This window comes from Microtus pennsylvanicus, chromosome 4 (assembly GCF_037038515.1).
Source record: "Microtus pennsylvanicus isolate mMicPen1 chromosome 4, mMicPen1.hap1, whole genome shotgun sequence".
Classification (NCBI taxonomy): Eukaryota; Metazoa; Chordata; class Mammalia; order Rodentia; family Cricetidae; genus Microtus; species Microtus pennsylvanicus.
The window spans coordinates 122,697,976-122,722,047 of NC_134582.1; the positions used below are offsets into that span (position 1 = coordinate 122,697,976).

Genomic DNA, 24,072 nt, shown 5'->3' on the forward strand with positions numbered 1-24,072 from the left:
CCTTATGCTAAAGACATAGGATAGGGAGCTTTGCAGGGGGAGAATGGTTTTAGTTTGTTTGTTTGTTCATTTGTTTGTTTGTTTTGGGGTTAGGGTTCTTTTTTTGACTCAGGGCTTCATGTAGTGCCTCAAACTTGCCATGTAGTTGAGTATGATCATGGACTATTTATTGATCCTCATGCTTCCATGTCCTAAGAGCCAGGGTGACAGATACGTGTCACTGTGCCTGTTTTATGTGATGGTGGGGGATGGAACCAAGGCTTCATGCATCTGGGTAAGCTCTCTAGTAACTGAGCTATATCCTCAGTGCAAAGTGTGGGCTCTTCATTCTACTTAGAAGCGGAGTTGTGCAAACCAGGGAAGGACCGTTAACGACACCACATCTGCCAACCCTGCTTCATATCACACGGCCTGCTCCCTTTTGATCCTGAAGTGATGCTGCTATGCTGGATTTTTTTATTTTCCTATTTTGAAGACTATGTAATTAATACATAAATTAATCATCACTTCTCTGGTAACTTCTCTTCCCACGCTGGTGCAAACCAATGTGTGACATGTTTAGCAAAGGACAGCAGACTGTTTTCCTCTTTGAGCTAATCTCTGAGAAATGCATTTTATGAATATGTGAAGGATTGGTGTGTGTTTGTTCACGAATTTATTTACTGACACCGAGTAACTGAACCTAGAATTTCACACACGCTGAGAAAACTCTACCATTGAACTGTCTGTTTCACTTTTTATTTGGAGTCAGAGTTTTACTAAGTTGCCCAGGCTGGACTCGAACTCACTTTGTAAGCCTGGCTGAACTTCAGTTTGGGATCCTCCTGTCCCCACCTCTCCAATAGCAGGAGTTGCAAGCCAGTGCCACCAGGTTAGGCTATTGTGCCTTTGTATTTACAAAGAAAATTGTCCTCCCTCTGCCTCTCCTTCCTTCCTCCCTTTCTTTCTTGTGTTTCCCTCCCTCTTCCTTCCTTTCCTCCATTTCTTCTTTCTTCCCTTCTCTTTTCCTTTCATCTCCTTCCTCCTTCTTTTTCTCCCCTTCCTTATTTCTCTTTCCCTCTCCATCCTTCCTTGCTTCCCTTTATATCTTCCTCTCTTCCTTTGCTTCCTCTTTTCTAAAAATCATGTCAGTCCCTGATGGCTTCACAGTTACTTTGGCACTTGTCTGAACAGATTTCTTTTAGGAAAAGAGACAGAAAAGCAACTCTTCCCTGTCAGCCTGTCACAAGGCAAAGGCAGGATCATCCGGAGGAGGGGCTTTTACTGGCCAGGGTTGCTGCAAGCATTGCTGTCCTCAGGAAGCTGACTGCCTCTTTCCATCATCCCACTTGCTGAGGGACAGTAAGGTGAGATGGCATGCAAGGCTTAGAGGAGAAGACTTCTCAGGAGGATCTCCCGAGAGGGAGATACAGCACTATTCTCCAAACCCTTTGTCAGCATGTCAAGTTTCTGCAGATGTGTTTGGCCTTTTCCACGTTGGAACTAACTGCCTAATCCTCTAGGCTGCATCTCATTTTCTCTAAGAAACAAATATACTCACATTCACCCACGTCATGTTGGAACCAACCGCCTAATCCACTAGGCTGGATCTCATTTTCTCTAAGAAACAAATGCACTCACATTTACCCACATCACATTGGAACTAACCACCTAATCCACTAGGCTGGAGAAGATCTCATTTTCTCTAAGAAACAAATGCACTCACATTCACCCACTTGCACTCTTGGCTGATTCTATTTTTCTGAAGAACTCTATTGGTGCAGGAGCCTGGAAGGCAACAAGGCACACATGTGATGTGCTGCATTCAAATTCAGGACCCTGTGTCTGTGAAAGAAACAGAGGAAGGGCTTCTGGATGGGGATTTACTCTGATCAGCAGCAGAGAAGCTGGTGGGTCACCCATGCTCCAGTAGATAAGCCCCCAGCCATGTTTACTCACGCAGCCCTGATTAAACCTAGGAGGTCACAAGAAAGAAAAGAATGGAAGTAGGACCCTTTAGGAAGGAGAAAGTCAGCGAGGGTGGGAGGGGAAGAAGAGAGAGTAATGGAAGGGAATGTGATTAAAATATATACACGTATAAAGTCATCAAAAATAAATAAAAGTGTGTGGGTGCACCCCTCATGGCCCTGAGTTCCTTGCTCGTGCTCTCTCTCCTTCTGCTCCTGATTTGGACCTTGGGGTTGTAGTCTGGTGCTCCAATGTTGGTCTCTGTCTCTGTCTCCGTTCATCGCCTGATGAAGGTTAATATCCAGGAGGATGCCTATATGTTTGTCTTTGGGTTCACCTTCTTATTTAGCTTCTCTAGGAACATGAATTATAAGCTCAATGTCCTTTATTTATGGCTAGAAACCAAATATTAGTGAGTACATCCCATGTTCCTCTTTTTGGGTCTGGCTTACCTCACTTAGGATAGTATTTTCTATTTCCGTCCATTTGCATGCAAAATTCAAGAAGTCATTGTTTTTTACTACTGAGTAATACTCTAATATGTATATATTCCATACTTTCTTCATCCATTCTTCCATTGAAGGGCATCTAGGTTGTTTCCAGGTTCTGGCTATTACAAACAATGCTGCTATGAACATAGTTGAGCATATACTTTTGTTGTATGATAGGGCATCTCTTGGGTATATTCCCAAGAGTGGTATTGCTGGGTCCAGGGGTAGGTTGATCCCGAATTTCCTGAGAAACCGCCACACTGCTTTCCAAAGTGGTTGCACAAGTTTGCATTCCTACCAGCATGAGGGTGTACACCCACACACTGAGACAATGGGGATGTTCTTTCAGGAACTCACCAAGGCCAGCTGGACTGGGTCTGAAAAAGCATGGGATAAAACTGGACTCACTGAACATGAGGACTGCTGAGAAGTCAAGAACAATGGCACTGGGTTTTGATCCTACTGCACGTACTGGCTTTGTGGGAGCTTAGGCTGTTTGGATGTTCACCTTACTAGACCTGGAAGGAGGTGGGAGGTCCTTGGACTCCCCACAGGGCTGATGAGAGAGGGGGAGTTGATTGGGGGAGGGGGATGGATATGGGAGGTGGTGGCGGGGAAGAGACAGAAATCTTTAATAAATAAATAAATTAAAAAAAATAAAAATATAAAAAAGAAAGTGATCTATATAGGCAAACTCAAAGAGACAAATCTATATTTTCTCTCATGTATAAAATTTAGGTTTTGGGTTTTTGGCAATTTGAGGGTAGAGGAGCACCAGTGTGCAGAGACAGGGCATAAGAGAAGGTGATGGGGGGAGTATGCAAAAAGATACATTATGTATATCTGTGAAAATGTCACAGTGAATTCCATTGTTTTGCTTAGGTCATACATATAATAAAATGTGAAAGACTAATAAAGAAAAGTGCCTATTAGAAGGAATTGGTTTAAATGATCACGGAGATCAATGATTTCCAAGATCGGCAGCGGATAATCTGGAGACCCAGTGTCACTGGTGGCCTGTGCTCTCACCCACAGTCCAGAAAGATGAAGACACGAGAGATCTGAGAGAGGCTACTGTTCCAGACCACAGGTAGCGAGGCAGAGATGGGAGTGCTCTTAGTATTGTAGGTCTATTCAGCTCATCCGTGGATTGGATGAGGCTCACCCATAGTGTCCTGTCCACTAATGCTCATGTTCTTCTCACTCTAAATCCTCTCACAGACAAACCTGAAGTAGCCCTGGACCAAATATATGGTCCAATTTCAAAATTGATAAGAAGATAAAGTATCATATTTATCCAAGTAGATACTGACAAATCAACAGCCACAGAGGCCCGGGAAAAGCATCTCCTCTCCTCATCTGTCCCCAGGATGTGTTACTGAAGCATGCTTTGGTATAAAATCTCAGTGGAAGATGCTGGCGTGCTATAAATCTACAGGTCAGAATTTTCCTTGGGGTTGATGGGTGATGCTGAGAAGAGAAGCAGATGACTCAAGGTTACCTGGCTGATGGAGGAAGAAGCCTAAGCGTTTTAGGAGTATCACTGAAAAAAAAAAATGTTACTATGTTTACACCTACTGCAACCCCCTTAGTAGGAAACAAAATCTGCAGATCTCCATAGCAACTCACACACTTATCGGCTGGGTGAAACTCCTGGGAGTTTTTTCAGAGGCAGACTAACTCTCCTTCCTTCCTTCCTTCCTTCCTTCCTTCCTTCCTTCCTTCCTTCCTTCCTTCCTTCCTTCCTTCCTTCCTTCCTTCCTTCCTTCCTTCCTTCCTCCCCCCTTTCTTGTCTGTCTGTCGGTCTATGTTATCTATGGTGTATGTAAGTACATAATAAAGAGTAAGCACAGTATGCATGCAAGGGCAGTTCCAGGCCAGGCATCTCCTTCAAATGCCTCCCATTTTCAAGATAGGGTTTCTCACTGAACCTGGGAGGCAACAATTTGGTTAGACTATCCAGCCAATGAGCTCCAGGAATCCTCCCGTCTCTGCCTGCACCTCACTGAGATTATAGATCTGCTCTGCTGATTATCTGAACTGAGGTTCACATGCTTGCAACACAAATTCTTTACCTATTGATGTCTCCCCAGATATTGTTAAATTTTCAGAGGAATACGCACATGGTTTAAAAATACTTACTAAATTGAGATTTTTAAAGTGAAAAGGCAAGATTTAACACGAAATTACTCTTCAAATAAGATATGTACACACCAAAATCTTTGACCATGGCTACTTCAAATAAATGTGATTCATTCTCTCTCTCTCTCTCTCTCTCTCTCTCTCTCTCTCTCTCTCTCTCTCTCTCTGTGTGTGTGTGTGTGTGTGTGTGTGTGTGTGTGTGTATGCGCTGGTACCAACTCGAGTTTTCAGTGCTTCACATGACTTCTTTAGTTATTTATATTTATATTTACATATTCAGTTCTGTTTCATTTCTTTTTTTCATTCAAACCAAATTTTCTATCACAAAATGAACAACCTACAGGAACACAGATTATGTTGAGAAATCTCTCCTCTGCTTTATTCTGAATTTTTATATTGTACCAAAACAAAACATCTTTTGCAAACAGAAAGCAGTGTTAATCTGTGCCACGTCTGCCTTACCTAGTTGATACTAAAACCAAAAAACTGCTTTTAAAAAGTCATATTCCTTTTCTTATTGTTACAACTATTAAATTTAAAAACTTTCCAGCAGAATAGTAAGTATTCAGAAGCAGGCAAATTTAACAGAATTTCTTTTCCAAAGAGGCACCCAGGGCTTCATGTCTTCAAACTATATTATTAAGAAGCCAGAAAGATGGAACATCCTTCGAGACACAGAGACGACAGGAAATTTAACTGATGCCTACACCTTCTGAAGATAAAGTCTTCGAATTATTTTTGTATTATTAGGGACAATTATGAGAAGTCATAAAAAGAAAGAAAGAGAGGTTTAAAAAAAAGCCAACCGTTTTTGTGCACAAATGGAAGCGCCTGCCTCATTAGTCATAAAGCTCCAGGTTATGGTACTGTGTAACCTTTTGCTCGCACACCGTTCTGATATTTGCATAAGTAGTCAGCTGCACACATCTCAGGGCTATTGAGATGCGATGACTCACCAATCTACGCAGCCTCATAAACAGTGTTTTTCTCCTTTTCTGGCACCCTTATTTTCATAGAAACACAGCTGTATGGCACCGGCGGAGAAGTTGGAGGGAGAAACAGCAGACAATAAATGTATACGCTCCCTCCCCAGAGCCTGTGGATTAATGGCACCCTTCCTGGGGCTGCTGGGAACGAACAGATGCAGGAGCTGCCTTATACCAAATCTCTTGTTTCTCAGAGAGGAAGCAAAATTCATAGGGGATGGAGATAGTACACTTGCACTAGAGGGTCACTTGGAAACTGTAGGCTTGGTCCTTAATACAGTCTTGGCAATCAATGAACTTTCTCTTGTAAATGGCCAGGGAGAGCATGTGAGAAGGTGAGCTCTGGAAGCCTGCTTGGGCTTCAGGGGGGTCTTACATCAGGTTCTGAGGAGTTACGTATAAATTCATGAGAAACACATGGGTTGAATTTTCAGTGTGGGATTAGAGGTTCAGCGGGAAAGAGCATTTCTGAAGGGGCAGGGGTATGGTAGGATAGGAGAAGAACATAGTTTATAGAAGCAATTAAATCAAAGGTCCCAGAAAGAATTGTTTGGTTTTGCCACTGGCTCACAAACTGTCTGGGATTCCCATCTCTTTAGAAGCCCAAACTAAATCTTTGTCCAGTGAGTACTGTGGGTGATTGCCGTGTGTGTGCATACGTCAAAGGGCTCAGAGCTCCTACGAGGTTCCTGGAAGCTACACTAGCAGGATCTGCACTCTCCTCAGGAAGATGGACCATAGGTGTTCATTGTAGAAATACCAGGAACACATTTTGCAACGTGAATCTTAACATTTCCCAAGGGAGAGAACACTTGATATACGTCAAGTCAGCGGATTAGTTGAGAGAATTAAGGCAAAAAGTCCCTTGGTGGGTCTGTCTTCAATGCATATACTTTTAAGAACCAGATTCGACAAGAAGACATGCTCACGATGAACATAATAGTGAGCTGAGCTCCCTTGCCTATTTGGCTACACCTGCCTTGCCCAGAGCACGAAAGAATCAGAGATTTTCATGGAAAACTTGGAATCATTAAGTGAAAAACATCAGAGCTGCCAGTTTCCGCTCTGTTGAGGCTGAGCCCAGGAGAACACAAGGATGAGGTGGGTTGTGGGGCTGCCAACAGGAGCTTCTCAGTTTTTAAAGAGACTGGAGACAAAAAGGCATCATGGCGGCAAGGTGGTAAGATGGTTGAGTGAAGTACTGCTCTGGCCAGTCATAGCAGGCTAGATGCAGGGAAGAAAAGCAGTATGCTTCAGAGATACAGAAGAGATGTTTCAACATGCTCCTTCCTTACAGTAAAGCGTAAAGCTCCCTCTTCACTTGGTCAATAGGCACCATCAGTAGTTACAGGCTTGTTAAGTATGATGCCTATTCTTGCTTGTCAGCATCTAGAATAAACTACAGTCCAGAAATGGAGGGCATACCTGTGAAATTTTTTACTTGGTTTGAAGTGGGTGAATTCACTTTGAGTCCAGATCTTTGAGGTAGAAAGACAAATTTATAATCCGCATCTTGAGGCAGGAAGACACCCCTTTGATTTGGGCCATACCTTCTGGTGGAAGTCTTCATAAAGACATGGAAGAAGGAAGCTTTTGCTCTTTCTCTGCTTGCTCTTGCCTTACTAGCAAGTCCATTCCTTTGTTGGCATTAGAGCCTACTTCTTTGGGAATCCAGTGTTTACAGAAGACCAGCTGAGATATTTAGCTTCATGGACTGAGCAGCTTCTAGATTCACGGACCTTCCATTCATAGCCAGTCATTGTTGGATTAGCTGGACCACAGCCTGTAAGTCAGCCTAAATATATATATATATTGAGTTAAGTATAAATTCATGAGAAACACATGGAATGAATTTTAAGTGTGGAATTACAAATTCAGAGGGAAAGAGCATTTCTTGAGGGGAAGGGAGTGTGGTAAGTCAGGAGAAGAACATGATTTACAGAAGCAATTAAACCAAAGGATTCCAGAATATATACATATATATGTATATATATACATATGCTTATACATATGTGAGAGAAATATTCATTCTATAGATTATGTTTCCTAGCAAACTCCAACTAATATACTAAAGAGTACAGGGTTTAAGCTAGAGAAACTAGACCACTGAGCCTGCTTTCTGGTAGGACATATGATTTCGGGAAATTCTCCAAACCCTTCAATCAAAAAGGAAAATGGGCAATGACTATATGACCAAGAGCAACTGGAATCAGAAAAGTGATTTGGTTTAGGTCCAGAATAATGATCAAGTTTGCATTAGGAAGAAAATTATGTTTGATAAGGAAATCTAAATTTGGCTAGTGTTGTACTGGGAAAGAATTCACATCCTGCACACATGTAGGCATTATTCCAGGACTGAAGGAGCTATTTTTAAGTATTGTCCTTGCCATTGTCTGATTATCTGACCTTGAATATGTCACAGAAGCACTGTCTGCCATGAATTAAATTATAATTTAATTAATAGTAATATAATTGTCATTAGGTTGTAATAAAAGATCACATTTATTGAGTACTTTGCATTATTTTACATTTGCTTTACATTCATTTAATCCTCATAAAGACCTCACAGTGGCCCTGAAGCTCTGCGTGCCATAGACAGGAAGTGGAGGTTTGGCAAATTTAAGAGGCTTGATGAAAGCCACATAGTTAGAAAGTGACAGAGAGCTGAAAGGTGTATCTCCATCCTCCAGACATGGAAGTACATGTTCTCCAACATCATGGAGTGTTACACATCCTTCTCCATCATATGAATTATGAATTGAGCACAGGGGTCCCTAAGGCCCTACATCCCATGTGTAATAATTAGCTTTGTCAACCTGACAAAAGCTAAAATCACCTGAGAAGAGACCCTCAATAACGGTGAGGCCATAGGTGAGTTAGGGGTCCTGTCCTGAAAAAGAAGGTGGACACCTAAGGAGTTGTCCTGACATTGTACTCTGCCCTCTATATCCACAGACACCTGCACCCAAACACACACACACACTTTCCATGTGAGCTCGAGGACCTGACTTCATATCACCATCAATGACATAAAATACCAAGTACAGTGGTGTGTTCTTGTAATCCTAGCACTGGGGAGGCGGAGACAGGTGGATCTCCAAGGATCACCCCAGCCAGTATAGCAAAATTGGTTTCTTCAGGTTCAGTGATAGTGAAATTGAGGATGACAATGGCACTGACTTCTGACTTATACACACACACACTCACATGCGTGCACACACACACACACACACGCCTACTTCTAATAACACACTTTCTCTAACAAGGCCATATCTACTCCAACAAGACCCAATCTCCCAATCCTTTTAATCGTTCTCAAATGTTTAGTCACTGCTCCCTGGTGACTAAGCATTTAAAGTATTAACCTATGAGGACCATTCTCTTCAAACTACCACACTCCCTGGGCCCCAGAAGCATGTAGCCAAATCATAATGCAAAACACATTTAGTTCAGCTTCAAAAGTCCCTGTAGTCTTTCACAGTCTCAACACTGGTCAGATGTCCAAATTCCAAGTCTCTTCTGAGACTCAAGGCAACTTCTTTACTGTAAACCCCTGTGAAGTTAAAATTAAAAAAATAAAAGTAAAAGCAGATCACATCCTTCCAGTATACAATGGCACAGAATATACATTACCATTTCAAAAGTGGAGGAAGGGAGCATAGAGAGATAATACTGGACCAAAACAAAACTGAGATCCAGGAGGGAAAACTCCAAACTCTGCATCTCCTTGTCTAACGTCAAAGCACTCTTTAGATCTCCAACTCTGTTGGGGGATATTCGATCACACTGCGAACACTGAGTTTGCATTTGCATTACTTAAATAAAATTAACCTTAGAGGCTGTTAGCAACTAGTTGACAGAAAGTAATCCTAGAGTTTCGGAGGGCTTCTGGGAAGGGTAGAAACACAGGAAGTAGTAAGGCCGGCTTTGGAGTAGTGCAGCATTTTTTGGTTTGGTCAAGTAGAAGCATTGGTTTTCCATGGGTGCCAGCAAGGACAGAGGGTTTTGATAGTTGCTATTCAGCCTTTCTGAGCTGACAAGTTCTCACTCCAGCCTTTGAATCTCAAGTCTTATTCATAATTGGAATGATAGAGATTTAGTTAAAGACAGGGCTGATGCCTACAGGAACAGAATTCTTACCAGGCTGTGGTCTGAGTAGCCAGACCACTGCTAGAGAAGCAGGCTAGTAACAGCAGAATTGCAATTGCTGGCTGAGATAGCAGTAGATTACGGAGCAATCACTATGCAGAAGTTAAACAACACAACTCCTTTCAGCTTTGATGACGACAGCACACTTCTCTCTTAAACTGGTTCCTACCCCATTAGCAGACATCCCATGACTCTGGCATCTCCAACATCTTAGAGACTTCTATGCAGTCCAGGTTTCACCTTTACAGTCTCGTGTAATGGCTTCTCTGGGCCTCAATGTAGGGATTGCCCTGATGAATGATTGGTCTTGATGACTTTCCTTAAACATGGAAAAAGATTCCATAACCCCTTTCGTGAATCTTTGTTCTACTTGACTCTAAAACCAGAACCATTTGGCCAAAGCTTCCAAGTTCTGCTACCTGTTTGGACTGAAACTTGTGTCCCTCTTTGAGCTACATTTCATAAGCATTTAGTCATTGATGGTTTCCTTTGCTGCTTCAACTTTCCTTTAATTCCTCTTCACACTTGGAAGCTTAGGTAGGTAAGGCAACACTTTTTCATTCCATTTTGAATCAGTCCACACATTAATTTATTGTCTTAATCACTGCTCTGTTGCTAGAAGGAGACACCATGACCAAAGCAACTCTTATAAAAGAAAACATTGAATTGGGGGCTGGCTTACAGCTTCAGAGGGTTAGTCTATTATCATCATGGCAGGGGTATGGCAGGAGGCAATTTTGGCACTGGAACAGTGGCTAAGAGCTACATCCTGGTCCCCAGGCAAGGCAATAACTATTCCAACAAGGCCATAGCTCCAATCCTTCCAGTCCTTTTCAAACAGTACCACTCCATGGTATCTAAGCCTTCAAACATGTGAGCCACACTCGCTACATTGCAAAATTGCAGGTTTTATCAGAGAAATATTTAGAGATGATTTCTTGTTAAATTACTTTCAGGAGTAACTGCCTTCATGGGGGAGTGTTTACTCTTCTGATTGGCATAGAATAGGATTCTCCAAGTTCGTCTTGTGATCTCTGGGGATAGCCATTATGTGACAGTTACCTACTTGGCTGGCAGAGAGAATGTCACAATGATGAGGTCAGATGGTGATGAGGAATGATACTTACGATCCTATCTCCCCCTGCAAAGTCAGTGGGAGTCAGTCCCACATTTTGCCAAGGAAAATCATCAAAGTGACACCTTCACTAGTCGTGTGTGTGTGCATATGTGTGTACATGGATAGGTATGTGCATAGAGGGCAAATGGAAATTTGAGATATTGCTCCTTAGGTGGTGTTCACCTTGCTTTTGGGATCTGTCCTAAGCATCAGCTCCAGATATGAGATATTGAGTGGGAAGACTGGATGTCTCTGTCCTCTGTAAGTTAATACACCTGTAAAAAAAATACAGTCAAGATGTGAGTTGCCAATACAGGGTTATTGTTAGGCTTTAAGGAGAAAGTAGAGGTAAACCACAGATACATTTTATAAAAAATACATAAAACATATCATATGTACTTTTTATGCCATATGTATTACATCTATATCTAAAATTATACTTCTATTATGAGACTGGAAGTCACTTAAATAGTACAGTGATAGAATTAAACTTAACCGATCAAAAATATCCTGCTAATCATGTATTATATGGTGAGGATTCTTGTAGTGGTTTGGGGTATCTGTTTTCTATTACTTAATGCTAAGTTATATAGTTATTTTTTTATTTACATCCCAGACTAAAATAAAATCCTCTTTCCCCGCAGTGAGGTGAGCTTGTCCCTTACAGCAGAAGCAGTCTCCCTCCAGCGAGCAGCTCTAGTCTCAAGGAGAACGGAGTACAGAGAAAGCCTGTCACTTCTCTTTGTCTTTCGTGGAATATCCAGCCAATAGGATCAAGGGACACATTTGAAATGCGCGTTTTCTTTCTGGAGTTGCTCCTGTTCCGTGGGTAATTTGGATCCGGTTTTGGAGCAGACGGAAGTATAAATTATAACTAAATGGGTCCGTTGGAAACAATGAAAGGAGCTGCCGCGGAGAGGGAGGGGGCAGGGCCTGAGCAGGAGAACATTTGGGGAATGGAAATGAGACAGGTTCTGAAGTATTTTCAAACCCCTTTACCGCCATCTGTTAGAAGTCTACGTTGCTAGGGATTTATCATTTCCCATCAATGAGTCCTCTGGCTATGGAAAACATTTGGTAAAAGATGATTAGGCTTCCTTCTTCATGGTAAAAAAAGGAAAGAAGGAGCATGAAGCTGGGGTGGAGCCAGAACCCTGGGCAAGAGTTTCCCAAGTGCTGCTGCTGCGTGTTAAAAAGTCCAAGAAGAGACGTGTGTGTGTGTTTGTGTGTGTGCATATGTGTGTGTTTGTGTGTGTGCATATGTGTGTGTGTTTGTGTGTGTACGTATGTGTGTGTGCATGTGTGTGTGTGCATATGTGTGTGTGCATATGTGTGTGTGTTTGTGTGTGTACGTATGTGTGTGTGCATATGTGTGTGTTTGTGTGTGTATGTATGTGTGTGTGTGCATATGTGTGTGTGCATATGTGTGTGTGTTTGTGTGTGTGCATATGTGTGTGTTTGTGTGTGTGTGCATGTGTGTGTGTGTAAAACATGTTCTGTTACCATGTTGCACATATAGGATTGGCACGGCCATGGATGACCCAGCAGTTTAGAAGATCAGACTACGAAATCGGTCTACAATGAAGCTATTTTCACAGGGCCTTCTGCAAGGTCTGCCAGTTCCCGGATTAACCATAAAACTTCTAAACCTGGAGCCACTTGGATCAAATTTTCAGATTGTTGAGTTAAAATCATTTCTAGGGGCTAGTTGGATCAGTGGGTGGGAACACTTGCTGTGCAAGCATGAGCACCTGAGTTTGGATCTCAGTACTCCCCTAAAAACCTAAGTGTGGTCAGATAAGCAGGCTACCTCTAACCCCAGTGGATGAAGACAGGAGGATCACTTAACTTTCTGAGTGACAGTATAGCTCCTTCTCAAAATTACGGGGAGGGGGGGTGCTTGAATATGATCAAAACACATTGTAGAAAATCATCAAAGAATTCAAAGAATTAAACTAAAAGGCAGAGTAATTGGGCAGGAGATGACATCTTCCACTGGCTTCTATACATATGGAGACATAGGCACATGAACTCATCTACATATGTGCTCATAAATCACAAAAACACTCACACATGCACACACACACAGGGGTGGGGAGGGAGGGAGGGAGAGAGAGAGACTAAATTCAACTATTTTGTAAAATGGAAATCAAGCAGAAAATGAGGATGGTTTTACAGTTAAATGGGTTCAGTTTTGGTTTTGGTCTCAAAGATTAATGAGGTAATCTATAAAACAAACACCCCCTACTGGAAAAGTGTCTTATTATCCCTTTATTAGCTATTTTACACTTTGCTATGACAAAATGCCCAATGAGAGCGACTTAACTGAGGTCAGAAGTAATTTGGTGCAGTTTGAACATACAGTTTGTTTTGGTGGTGGGAGGCATAGGAACAAGGCCATGAGGACTTGGGGAAGAAGGGTAGTCGCTAGCCAGATGGAGAGGAAATAGGAGGTGCACGATGAGAGCTAATATCATGTGACAGAATGGAGTTTTATATAAATATAAATGGGTTAATTTCAGTTGTAAGAGTTAATTGGGACAAACCTAAGGTAAAAGCCAAGCTTTCATAATTAATAAAAAGTTTCCATGTCATTATTCGGGGCTGGAGTCAGGAAAGAAAGTCAGTCTACAGCTGGTGGGGCTACACTTTCAGTTGGGAAGCAAAAGGAGGAATGATCTTGCTCAGACTACATCCTCCTTTTATTCAGCCTAGGACTTCAGCCAATGGAAAGGTGACATCCACTTTTAGAGCAAATCTTCCCACCTCAACTGATGCTGTCTGGAAATCCACCCCCCCTCAGACATTCCCACCTCAATTGATGCTGTCTGGAAATGCTCCCCCCCCCGGACATGCACCTATGTCTTTGGTGATTCGAGATTACATCAAGTTGAAAAATTAATAGTACTCGTCACAATCACCAATGACGGGTACCTGGAAATGGGGATGTTCACATAGATCCCAAGTTCTATTGTTCTCCGTGTCCACCTGCTCTTCACACCCCATGGCCTCATCTCATCCAGAATAAGATGTGTCTCCAAGTCCAGTCTTCTAAGACACACACAGGAACTTTTAGGCATTCTTGGCTGCTTTGCTCAATTGTTCTTTCTTTCTCTTTCCTTTCTTCTTTTCTTTTCCCTCCTTCCCTCTCCTTCTTTCTTTCTAAGATTGTTTGATTATGTATTTTATGTATATGGGTGTTTTGTCTGCATCTACACCTGCCTACCAGAGGAGGTCATCAGATCCCACAGGTCTAGAGTTACAGCCCTTTATGAGCTGCCATGTGGATGCTGGGGAACGAACCCAGAACCTCTGGAAGAGCAGCCAGGGCTCTTAACCACTAAGCTATCTTTCCAGTTCTGCATGTTTTCTTTTTCTTAAAACCCAATTGTTCTTAATGTGGTTGTTTCCCTAGCTATTGCTGGAGGGTACTCCATTACTCCCCTTTCCTAAAACTGGAACCTTTATGTAATAATAAGGAGGACTGGAGAGAGCAGTGGTAAATGGATTGGAAGGGAAGCAGAAATCCACCAGTTCAAAAACTATTTTGTGTGTGTATGCATGTTCATACACATGTTAACATGTAAGTGTGCAGGTGCATATGTGTGTGCATGAGTCTGAATGTGTATTCACGTGTGAGTGTATGTGGAGACCAGAGATCAACCTCGTACATAGTTTCTCAATATGCTGTCCAGATATTTTTTTTGAGACAGGGTCTCTCACTGCTCTGGAACTGACCAACTAGCTCGCTTTACAAGCTAGTGTCACCATGCCTAGCCTTTTAACACAGGTTCTGGGGATCCAATCCAGATCCCCATGTTTGTATGGCAGGTACCGCACCAGTCGAGTTCTCTTCCCAGCTTGTTATAGGCCTAAGTCAACTGATTTTATGGTTAATATTGATTTTGGTATTGGCAGAGATACATATTTTTGTGCATTTTAACTATAATGAATACTTTATTCAGAAATACACTTTTCTCTTGAGGAGCTATAATAATAGCCGTTTCAAAGTATCGCCACAGCACATGCCAGCTTCTACTCAGCTGTGTTTTCTTCAGCCAAAGAGAACATCATCCTTGCATTTTGTGGGCTTACCCCCATCCCTCTGGATTTAGAAAGAAAAGGAGAAGGCGGAAACAAGGAAACACGATACACTTTTTAAAGTTTATGTTCAATTGTTCTTCTGTCCCAAGTGTTCACAGTTTTACTGACAATCATTCATGGGGTGCGGGGGAGGGGGTGGGATCAGGGAGTTAGTAAAATCCAGGTTTGCAGGTTTTCCAGTTCACGACAGTTGAGAGACCTTTACATGTTGCAGCATTTTGCCAACTGTGAAACACAGCCAACCATAAGATGAAACCACAATTATTTCAACGGAAACAGGAAGTAGACATGGTCCAGAAAATGATGGTCTGCAGGTGCTGGTGAGCGAATCCTGAGAACCTTGGAGCATCTCTAGAATAAACTCAGTTTCTAGTGAAATAATAATTAATGTGTGTTTGCCAATTCCGCTTTTTGCTTCCTCGAACATTCTTCATTAGAAAGATACCATCAGCAGAAGAAAAGGAAACCAAACTCATTTGACTGTATCCGTGAATGTTTCTGCAAACAAAACATAATTTTGTGATTATGTTAATCAGATAAATGTGTTTTGTTTGGTTCAGAAAGATTGGAGAATTTTTGACCCAATTATGAAATTTACATTTTAAATATGAAACATATGGGTATATATTCACAGATTACATAACATCCTTGAGTGTGTAAAAAGGAACAGTCTGACAGATGTTCAGAGAGGACTGGACGTAGAAGACATATCAGTTAATGACGGTGGCAGCTAGGATTTAATTTTATTGCCAAAAAAGGCAGACGGGAACTCAGCTTCTGCGGAGCCTTCTGAGATCACTGTATTCCCCAGTCATAGCTTCTTCAAAAGATGTATTCTTTCTGCCAAGCCTGGCCATATGAGTCGTTGGAATAGATTGGTTTCGGTACTCATAGTGTGTTTTTCAGGGATGCTGGGCTAGCCTTAGTAACAGTAAAACAAACAAACAAACAAACACTCCTTATGCCATCCTCCCCTCATTTCATAAGGTCTTTGGTTCTTGTCATATAGAAATATTCCTCAAACTATGGTTCTTTAATGTCGGTTCTGACTTTTTAAACTTAGAATAACCGAACAAACACAGTGATCAAACCATTATTGTATGAAGGGATATGGCTTCGAGAATGTTTATTACAGATTTGTATGTCGCAGGAAACAGCAACAAAGATGACTAAGACCCATTTAAATGTTTGGAAAGGGAACATTGGTTAAATAAATCAGACTACTTCACTATAAGGACATGCTAAACAGCCACTGGAAAATGAGGAAGGATTTTTATATAAAAAGAAAATACAATGTACAAAGGGAATAAGGCAAGTTATGAAACAGAGTAAAATAGGATGTTATTCCAATTACTATTGCCCAGACAAATCAAATTTGGTATGGAATACATACCAATAGGCTGAGAGGACTCACTTAGCTGGGAGATGGAGCTGCAAATGATTTTAATGACAGACCTTTTGTTCTCACACGCGTATATGTGTGCATATATATCTTTCCATGGGTATGTGAGAATTCTAACTTTTCTACAAAAAAAACCCAGATACAAATCACAACATCTGATCTGTTTGCAGTGATCGATACAAAGACTTAACTATTATTGTGACTATGGTAACAATGAGTTGTGCACATTGCTCATGAATAATTTAATTCATTTCTACGACAAATGCTTCTTAAATTTAATTTCCATCAATTCCATATGTGTAGACCTCATTGTGAAAGCATTCACCATTGTTACCTTCTTACCCCTCTTCTACTCTTATCGATCCCCTTCTTTTGGTCAAGTATCCCTTCTCATCATCCTTTCATGTCTTGTGTGTGTGTGTGTGTGTGTGTGTGTGTGTGTGTGTGTGTGTGTGTACACAAGTAGCGACAGCTTCTGTGTGTTCATGAGAATATTGGCCATGTCATATCTAGAAAACAGCTTTTTGTAAGGCTTCATTCCATCCTCTTACTATCTCGTCACTTCTTGTTTTTGTGATGCTCCTTCCCAAGGAACGGGTAACATAGTTGTCTTATTTTGTGCCAAATACTCAACGCTTATTTGTTTCCAGCATTTTGAATAGCCATGAGTCTCTGTGTTAACCATGGCTCACTACAGAAGGAAGTCTCTAGCCAGTGTGGATGACAGCAGGGGGCCTGTCATCTGCCAGCAGTTGTTTCTGTAAATATAAACAAGTGTGATTTCAAAAGGTCCATCAATTTATCACTGCGATCAGGTTTGCTTAGATATATACAAGAGACATGGGGGGGGGGGTATGAGCTAAGTATGATGAAAGTTTGCGCCTTTCAGCCGGGAGAAGGTGAAGTGCTAATGCAGAAGGTGACAATGGGGACCCTAAGTTTCTCTTACTCCTTGGACCATTATATCTTGGGACTTAGGAGCTATGGGAAGATACTGTACATGCTCAGAGGAAGAGGGGTCATCTGTGGATAGTTCCTCAAGGCATAGAACACTTTTCAGAGTTAAGTCTGCGAAGATTTGTAGAACCATTGAAAACACATAAATAATAACAAGTCTCCTTGCTTCACAAAAGTGTATTTCCCTTTAATATGTATATATTTTCCTGTCTCTGCATCTCTGTCACATGATTGCTTCCATCAGTCAAACACAGTAAAAACTCATTTTTAAATGAAATGAAAAATGGAGAGCAATTACATATACTTTGGCTTTACTACAGACTTCATGCTTTAAATAATCTTAAGAAGGCTATCTGATTTACAAGTCAAAAGAAGTTTCATCATTTTTGATATTTCCTCCAAATCACTCTTTCTTCCTTATAAAATGTTAATTTAATTCAGCTGACAGTAATGAGAATTGCAACTGAACAGATAGCATATATACAGCTTCTCTACTTGGATCTGACATCATCTTGGAAAATATACCCTTTATTTTTAAATAAATTCAAATATTTTTGAACAAATTCAAAGTTCTTATTTGAAAAGTGAATTCTGGAAAATACTAGCCCATGTAAGGTCCTTTGAAAGAACTATTTCAAAGGACTGCTTCCCATGGCTCATAACTTACTTTGCTCTCTTTCAGCCCCGGAGAAGCCAGGCTTGATGTGTTATGTAAATGTGTTTTGTATCATATTTTGCTTTGTTATCAAATTCTTATTGAAATCCATCATAGAAAATGGAAAAGTTAGTTTTTTTACAGCAAAAGAGGAAAACAATGTCAACTACTTAGGGAAAAAAATGGAAGCTGTGAAATGGTACTAGGGAAAGACATTTGAAATGTTTGGAAGTTCCAGGATGTTCAATATTTCTCAGGATTTCCTGAGAGGGAAGCTCATTTGACTTTTGTTGAAGCACACACTTGTACAGAATAAAACTTGTCTATTTGGTGTGTATTTTAAGACTGAAATAAAACTTTCTAGAAAATATTTTCTTACTAATTTGAAGAGGTGAATATGATTTTATTAATCACCTCTTCTACCAACTCCTGACCCCTCTTACTGGCTCAGGTACTGTATTTGCAAAAGACTTATTCAAGTGCTATGGGAACATTAATTCAGAATGAAGACCAACTGGATGACACCATCCTAGAAAAGTGAGACCATCTTAATATTCTACTCTGCCATCCACTGAGACGAGAATGTGCTGTGGGATAAGGCTTTTGTAAACTGAAGATTTGTCACTCATATTAGTTTAATAAAATGCTGATTGGTCAGTAGCCAGGCAGAGAGCATAGGCAGGATGATCAGACAAAGAGAATTTTTGGAAGAGGCAAAACAGAGACACAGTCACCACCCAGACATAGAGGAATCAAAATGAGAATGTTTCACTGAGAAAAGGTATCAAGTCATATGGTTAAATATAGACAAGAATTATGGGTTAATTTATGTTATAAGAGCTAGTTAATAATAAGCCTGAGCTAACAGGCCAAACAGTTTATAATTAATATAAGCATCTGTGAGTTTCTTTTGGACTGAATACCTTCAGGTCCAGATGGGACAGAACTTCTGTCTACAAGAATGAGTGAGAAAAGGCAATTATTTAGATAAACTAGTCTAATTCTGTTGATACTCTTCCCTTTGAGGACAGAGTTCAGTTGCCCACTCTTAGCCATAGGATAGCCTCAATGATACATTTTTTTAAAATCTCAGATGTTGCAGAAGTGACTTTGTCTTGCACCCAGGATAGATCAGGGGAAATTATGTAGCTTGTAGAGTATTTACTCTTCACATTGTTAGTCATGATTTTCTTCCTTGTCAAATACATAAGAGAAACGGTGCAAAGTAGAGAAGACTCATTTGGGGTCATGGTTTCTGAGGCCTAAATGTGTGCTCACTGGCTCCATTGACTATTCTATGGAGCAAAGGAGAAACATTGTGGAAGAGGGACATAAAGGAACCTCATGTCAGTCACAAGGCTAAGAGGAATAATAGGAAGAGGCCAGGGCCAGATGGACCCTCATAAGCACACCATAGAAACCCAATCCATGGTTTCATAAATCTTTAAATCCATCAACAGACAGACTGCTGGTTAAGGCAGGAGCTTCATCATTTAATCATCTTAGAAAATGAATATCCTCATATACAATCCAGAAGTGAGATTTTTAAATTCCTTAGTCATTTCTAAACTCAACCAAGTAAAAGGGAAAAAAAGAATAAAAATTAAGAAGTCCACCTGTCCAACAGTCCCAGGCCACTATATCATGAGGAAGTCCAAGTTACCAAAAAGCCCATAGTTAAATAATCTCATTCATAAACTCAGCCTGGAGCCTTCCCAGCTCAAGGAACAGACATGTTAGTGAAAAAATCTTTGCCTCCCAGATGATTCTGGTGTTAGAAGATGGAGTAACTTCAACATTTGCATTGTCCCCAGCTGAATCCTGCTGTCCTTCAAGATTTCACCACATTCTTGTGGAGAGAGTTGTGTGGCTGTGGGCCTATGCCATGCAGCCACAATGGATCCAAGTTCAAAACAGTAATTTTGAAAGGCATTTCCAAGAGACCAAAGTCAATCAAAGACATCCAGAAATTGCCAAGTCTATGAAGACGGAGACAGCTATAAAGTATGCCCAGGCTGAGTGGGAACAGGCTCCTCTACTTTAAATGAGAAGGCTGATGTGAAGGGACCTGAGGACAAGAGGAAATATCCGCTTACTGTTTGTCCTCAGATGAAAGGTTTTGTGGCGCTATTCATTCCTCATTGGCTAAGAAGATGGAAAATGAGGTGGCAAGCCTCACAGCTACTGGGAAGAGGTTATACTAGTTGGAATTAGTAAAAAAAAAATCAGGTGCATATTTTGTAGTACTCACTCTGACCCATTTTTGATGCTATTCAAAGACATCGGACGAAAGACCCTACTTTTGGAAGTACATTGATTATTGCTCTTGAATTTTGAAATTATAGATATGAGTTTGATAAAGGTTTTATCACTTTTAATCAGTTCAAGTCCATTATCTCCCATAAGACAGTAGAGAAGCCCATCTTCACTCTCATTACCACTGTACCTGCTGGGAGCATGAGTGTGTATGATGACATCGATGCTGATGTGCTACATACAGAGTTACCAGGAGTACAATCTGGCCAACATCATCTACTACTCCCCGAAGGAGTCCACCACCAGTGAGCAGAGTGCCAGGATGAAGGCTTCTGATATGATTGACAAAGTGATGTTGACACACAGTCAAGCCCATCAGGCTATCACCAGAGGTGATTGAGACAGTTTCTGGGGTCACAGATGTGGATGAATGAAAATCAAGTTGCAGCCTTATACAAGATGTAAGGAAGGGGAAAAAAAGCTGATTTCGAATGATTGCTGCCTTTGTGATAAGCTTGATCCGCTGAATTACAAAGAGAGCAAGATGGTTGTAAATTATCTTACAATAAACAGCTTACGATGGAAAGAAAGGCAGAAGAACTCATTCTGCTTGTGCCATTGGAAGACATTCTTATCCAGTAGCACAAACCTCTTCATTCTTTTTACTAACTAGGTTTTTTTTTCTGTTGTTGTTGTTTGTATGCTAATTTTATGTAGCAATAGATGCCTGCTTATACTGTGTGAGTTAGACTTAAGAAAAAAAATAAATGGTTGGGGTAATATGATGTCAAAAGACTACTCTGAAACTTCACTTTTGGGATAAAGGACACTGGGTTACATGTTCTATGTAGTTCTGGAGCACAATTAATAAAAGCTCAGGGTCAGAAATTGGGGTTCAACCTGAAGATCTGAAAAGCAAAACAGTCAGCCACTGGCTCTTACCTCGACCTCAGTCTGAAAGTGGTGATCCTGCCTCCTGTGATGACACAGTTACTGAGAGCTGTTTTCTCCTATTTTAGAATCCTCTCTAGGGCTGGGTAAAGGTGTGTACCACTGTGATTAAAGGCAGGCACCCCCCGATTCCTATGGCAACTAGTGTGGCTACTGGGATTAAAGGTGTGTATTATCATAACCTACAGGCTGACCTGTGGGACTGGTTTACTCTCAGATCTTCAGACAGTCTTCATTTATTAATATACAATTGAATGTCACTACATAGTTCTAATGAAGTATAAAGTTATTAGGTGCCTGTAGCTTTCAGTATAAGAGAATCATGTGGGTTTATTTTTTTCTCTTTCAGGTCTTTAAAGACTTGTAGCTGAGTAGAATTGTTTTTACATTCTCCTAAGAAAAATTAGATATTGCTTTCCATTGTATTCTAGTCTCAGTCTTCGGAATTTCTACTTTTGGTCACTAATAAATGCCATTTCGGGTCCGGCTCTAACACAGTGGCAATGCTAACTCCCATGCAGGCCATTCCCGCAGTATCACCATCGGTTTTGCCAGGGACTCTTTCGGGCTGTAGAGAGGGCTCAGTCACTCAGAGTTTTATGGGTTATATTTTCTGGAAAGCTTTGGATTTCAACTTTGGATCAAATGGATATAATTTTTAGCACTGAAAAAACTAGAAATTAATGTAATAAAACAAGTTTAGGTGTAAGGAGCTTCAATTTAGAAGATTGTTAGCAGAAACAATTCAAAGAAATTAGATGAGTATATGTTTTTTACCTAATTATGTCTGGGAGGAGAATGCTTTTTGTTCATAAGAACACTTGAAGTGCATTGTTTGGCTCTTTGTTCTTCTTTTTATTCAGAAATTATAAAGTACTTCTCTTCCCCTTTATAAACATAGAATGAAAATGATTTGCTTGTGAGGAAAGTTTTTGAATGTTTTTGAAAGTTTTATGAATATCTAGCACATATGAACAAAAACTTATAGTGGATAAAATGCTTACATTTTCCTGGAATTTGTAAGAGCTATTTAGGACAAGAATTTATCTTGTCCTTTGTCTTGCAATCATTGTCATGCAGCAGCATCACGAATTATCAAATAGACTCCAGCCAGGAAAGTGGGTAAGCTGGCTGCAGAACTTCACCTCCTTCCTCTCCTCCAAACACAATCCTCCAGTCCCTGCCTCAGATCTGTAGCACACCACCTGCTGTGACCTCCCCTTGTCTCTGCCCCATCTCCAGTGGATAACACAGATCTTCCTCTCCAGCCTTCCTCTCCACTTATCCTGTTATCCCAGCCCCAAACTCCAGCAATTATCCTCTAGGAAGTCACTAGCCAAGCCTGACAGAGAAGAAAGTCATTAGGTGAACTTCAGATATCCACTCTCCCTGCTTTACTGCATATACAATCTCTCAGTCTCTTCTCCAGTTCTGTAACAGATTGCCTGTTAATGACCTCTCCTTAACCTCTGCTCCCATTACCAGAGGACCAAGCAGATCCTAGCAGAACATACTACTTTCTTACTTTCCTCGGATGCCCTCATATCTCCCCTTCTAGGCCACCCCCATTCCTAAGGGTCAGCTCCCCATGCCTAGAAACACATTTTACCAGGAGCTTCTGTCGTTTGAGGTTTCTGTCCTGCCAAGTTCTCAGAGTCGTTAAGTCCCAAAGACATCACACAGAGGTCTACATTAATTATAAACTGATTGGCCCATTGGTTCAGGCTTCTTATTAATACTTATAACTTACATTAGCCCATTATTTTTATCTGTGTTAGCCACATGGTCCAGTACCTTTTTCAGCAGCATAGTCACATCTTGATTCTTCTGTGTCTGGACAGGATTGTGAAGGAGTGGGCTTCCTTCTTCCAAGAGTTCTCCTGTTCTCATTGACCTAACTCTACTTCCTGTCTGGTTGTCCCGCCTATACTTCCTTCCTGGCTACTGGCCAATCAGCATTTGTTTAAAACATAATTGACAGAATATAGACAATTGTCCCTCACCAAGCTCTGTGTGTCTATACCTACTAGGAGCCCAGAAGTATTTCCTACCAAGTACCATAAGCCACCACACCCTCTTAACAATAGGGAGGGCAAGATAAACCAAGGGACAAAACACCCATCCAACAAAGAAAAGAGCAATATCAGTACCTAGACTTATAATCTTCCCAAACCCAGATGCCCAGATGCCAGTGCACAAACACAACTGACAACATCCAGGAAAGTATGGCTCTGCTAGAACACAGGAACCTGTGTGTACTCCAACATAACTGAAATACAAGACAAGGGCCTTAATACAACATTTATGAATATGATAGCGATTCTTAAAGAGGAAATGAATAAATCCCTTAAAGAAATCTATGTAAATACAAGCAAAGAATAGAAAAAATAAAACAATTCAAAATAAGAAAGTGAAAATAGAAGCAATAAAGAAAACCCAAAGGGAAGGAAGTCTGGAAATGAAAAAAAATAGGAACTTGAACAGGAACCTCTAAGGAAGCCACATCAACAAAACAGAAGAGATAGAAGAGAAAATCACAGGCACTGAAGACTCAAAAGAAGAAATGGATACTTCTATAAAAGAAAACATTAAATCTAAAAATCTCAGCACAAAACATCCAGGAAATCTGGGGCATTAATAAAAGACCAAATCTATGAATAATAGGAATAGAATGAGAAGAAACCCAGGTTAAAAGAAATGATTTTATTTTCAACAAAATCATGGGGAAAATTTTCCCTCACTTAAAGAAGGAGGTACCTATCAAGATAAAAGAAAATTACAGAATACCAAATAGACTGCATCAGAAAAAAATCCCCACAGTCTATAATAATAAAAATACCAGATGTACAGAACAAAGAAATAATATTAAAAGCTGTAAATGAATACAACTAAGTAACACACAAAGCCATAGCTAT

General features: G+C 40.7%; 1 pseudogene; it reads left to right on the plus strand.

The window, feature by feature from the left end:
- The first annotated feature begins 19,712 nt into the window (after positions 1-19,712).
- On the plus strand, positions 19,713-20,640 carry LOC142849075 (ATP synthase F(1) complex subunit gamma, mitochondrial pseudogene; annotated as a pseudogene).
- The last annotated feature ends 3,432 nt before the right edge of the window (positions 20,641-24,072 follow it).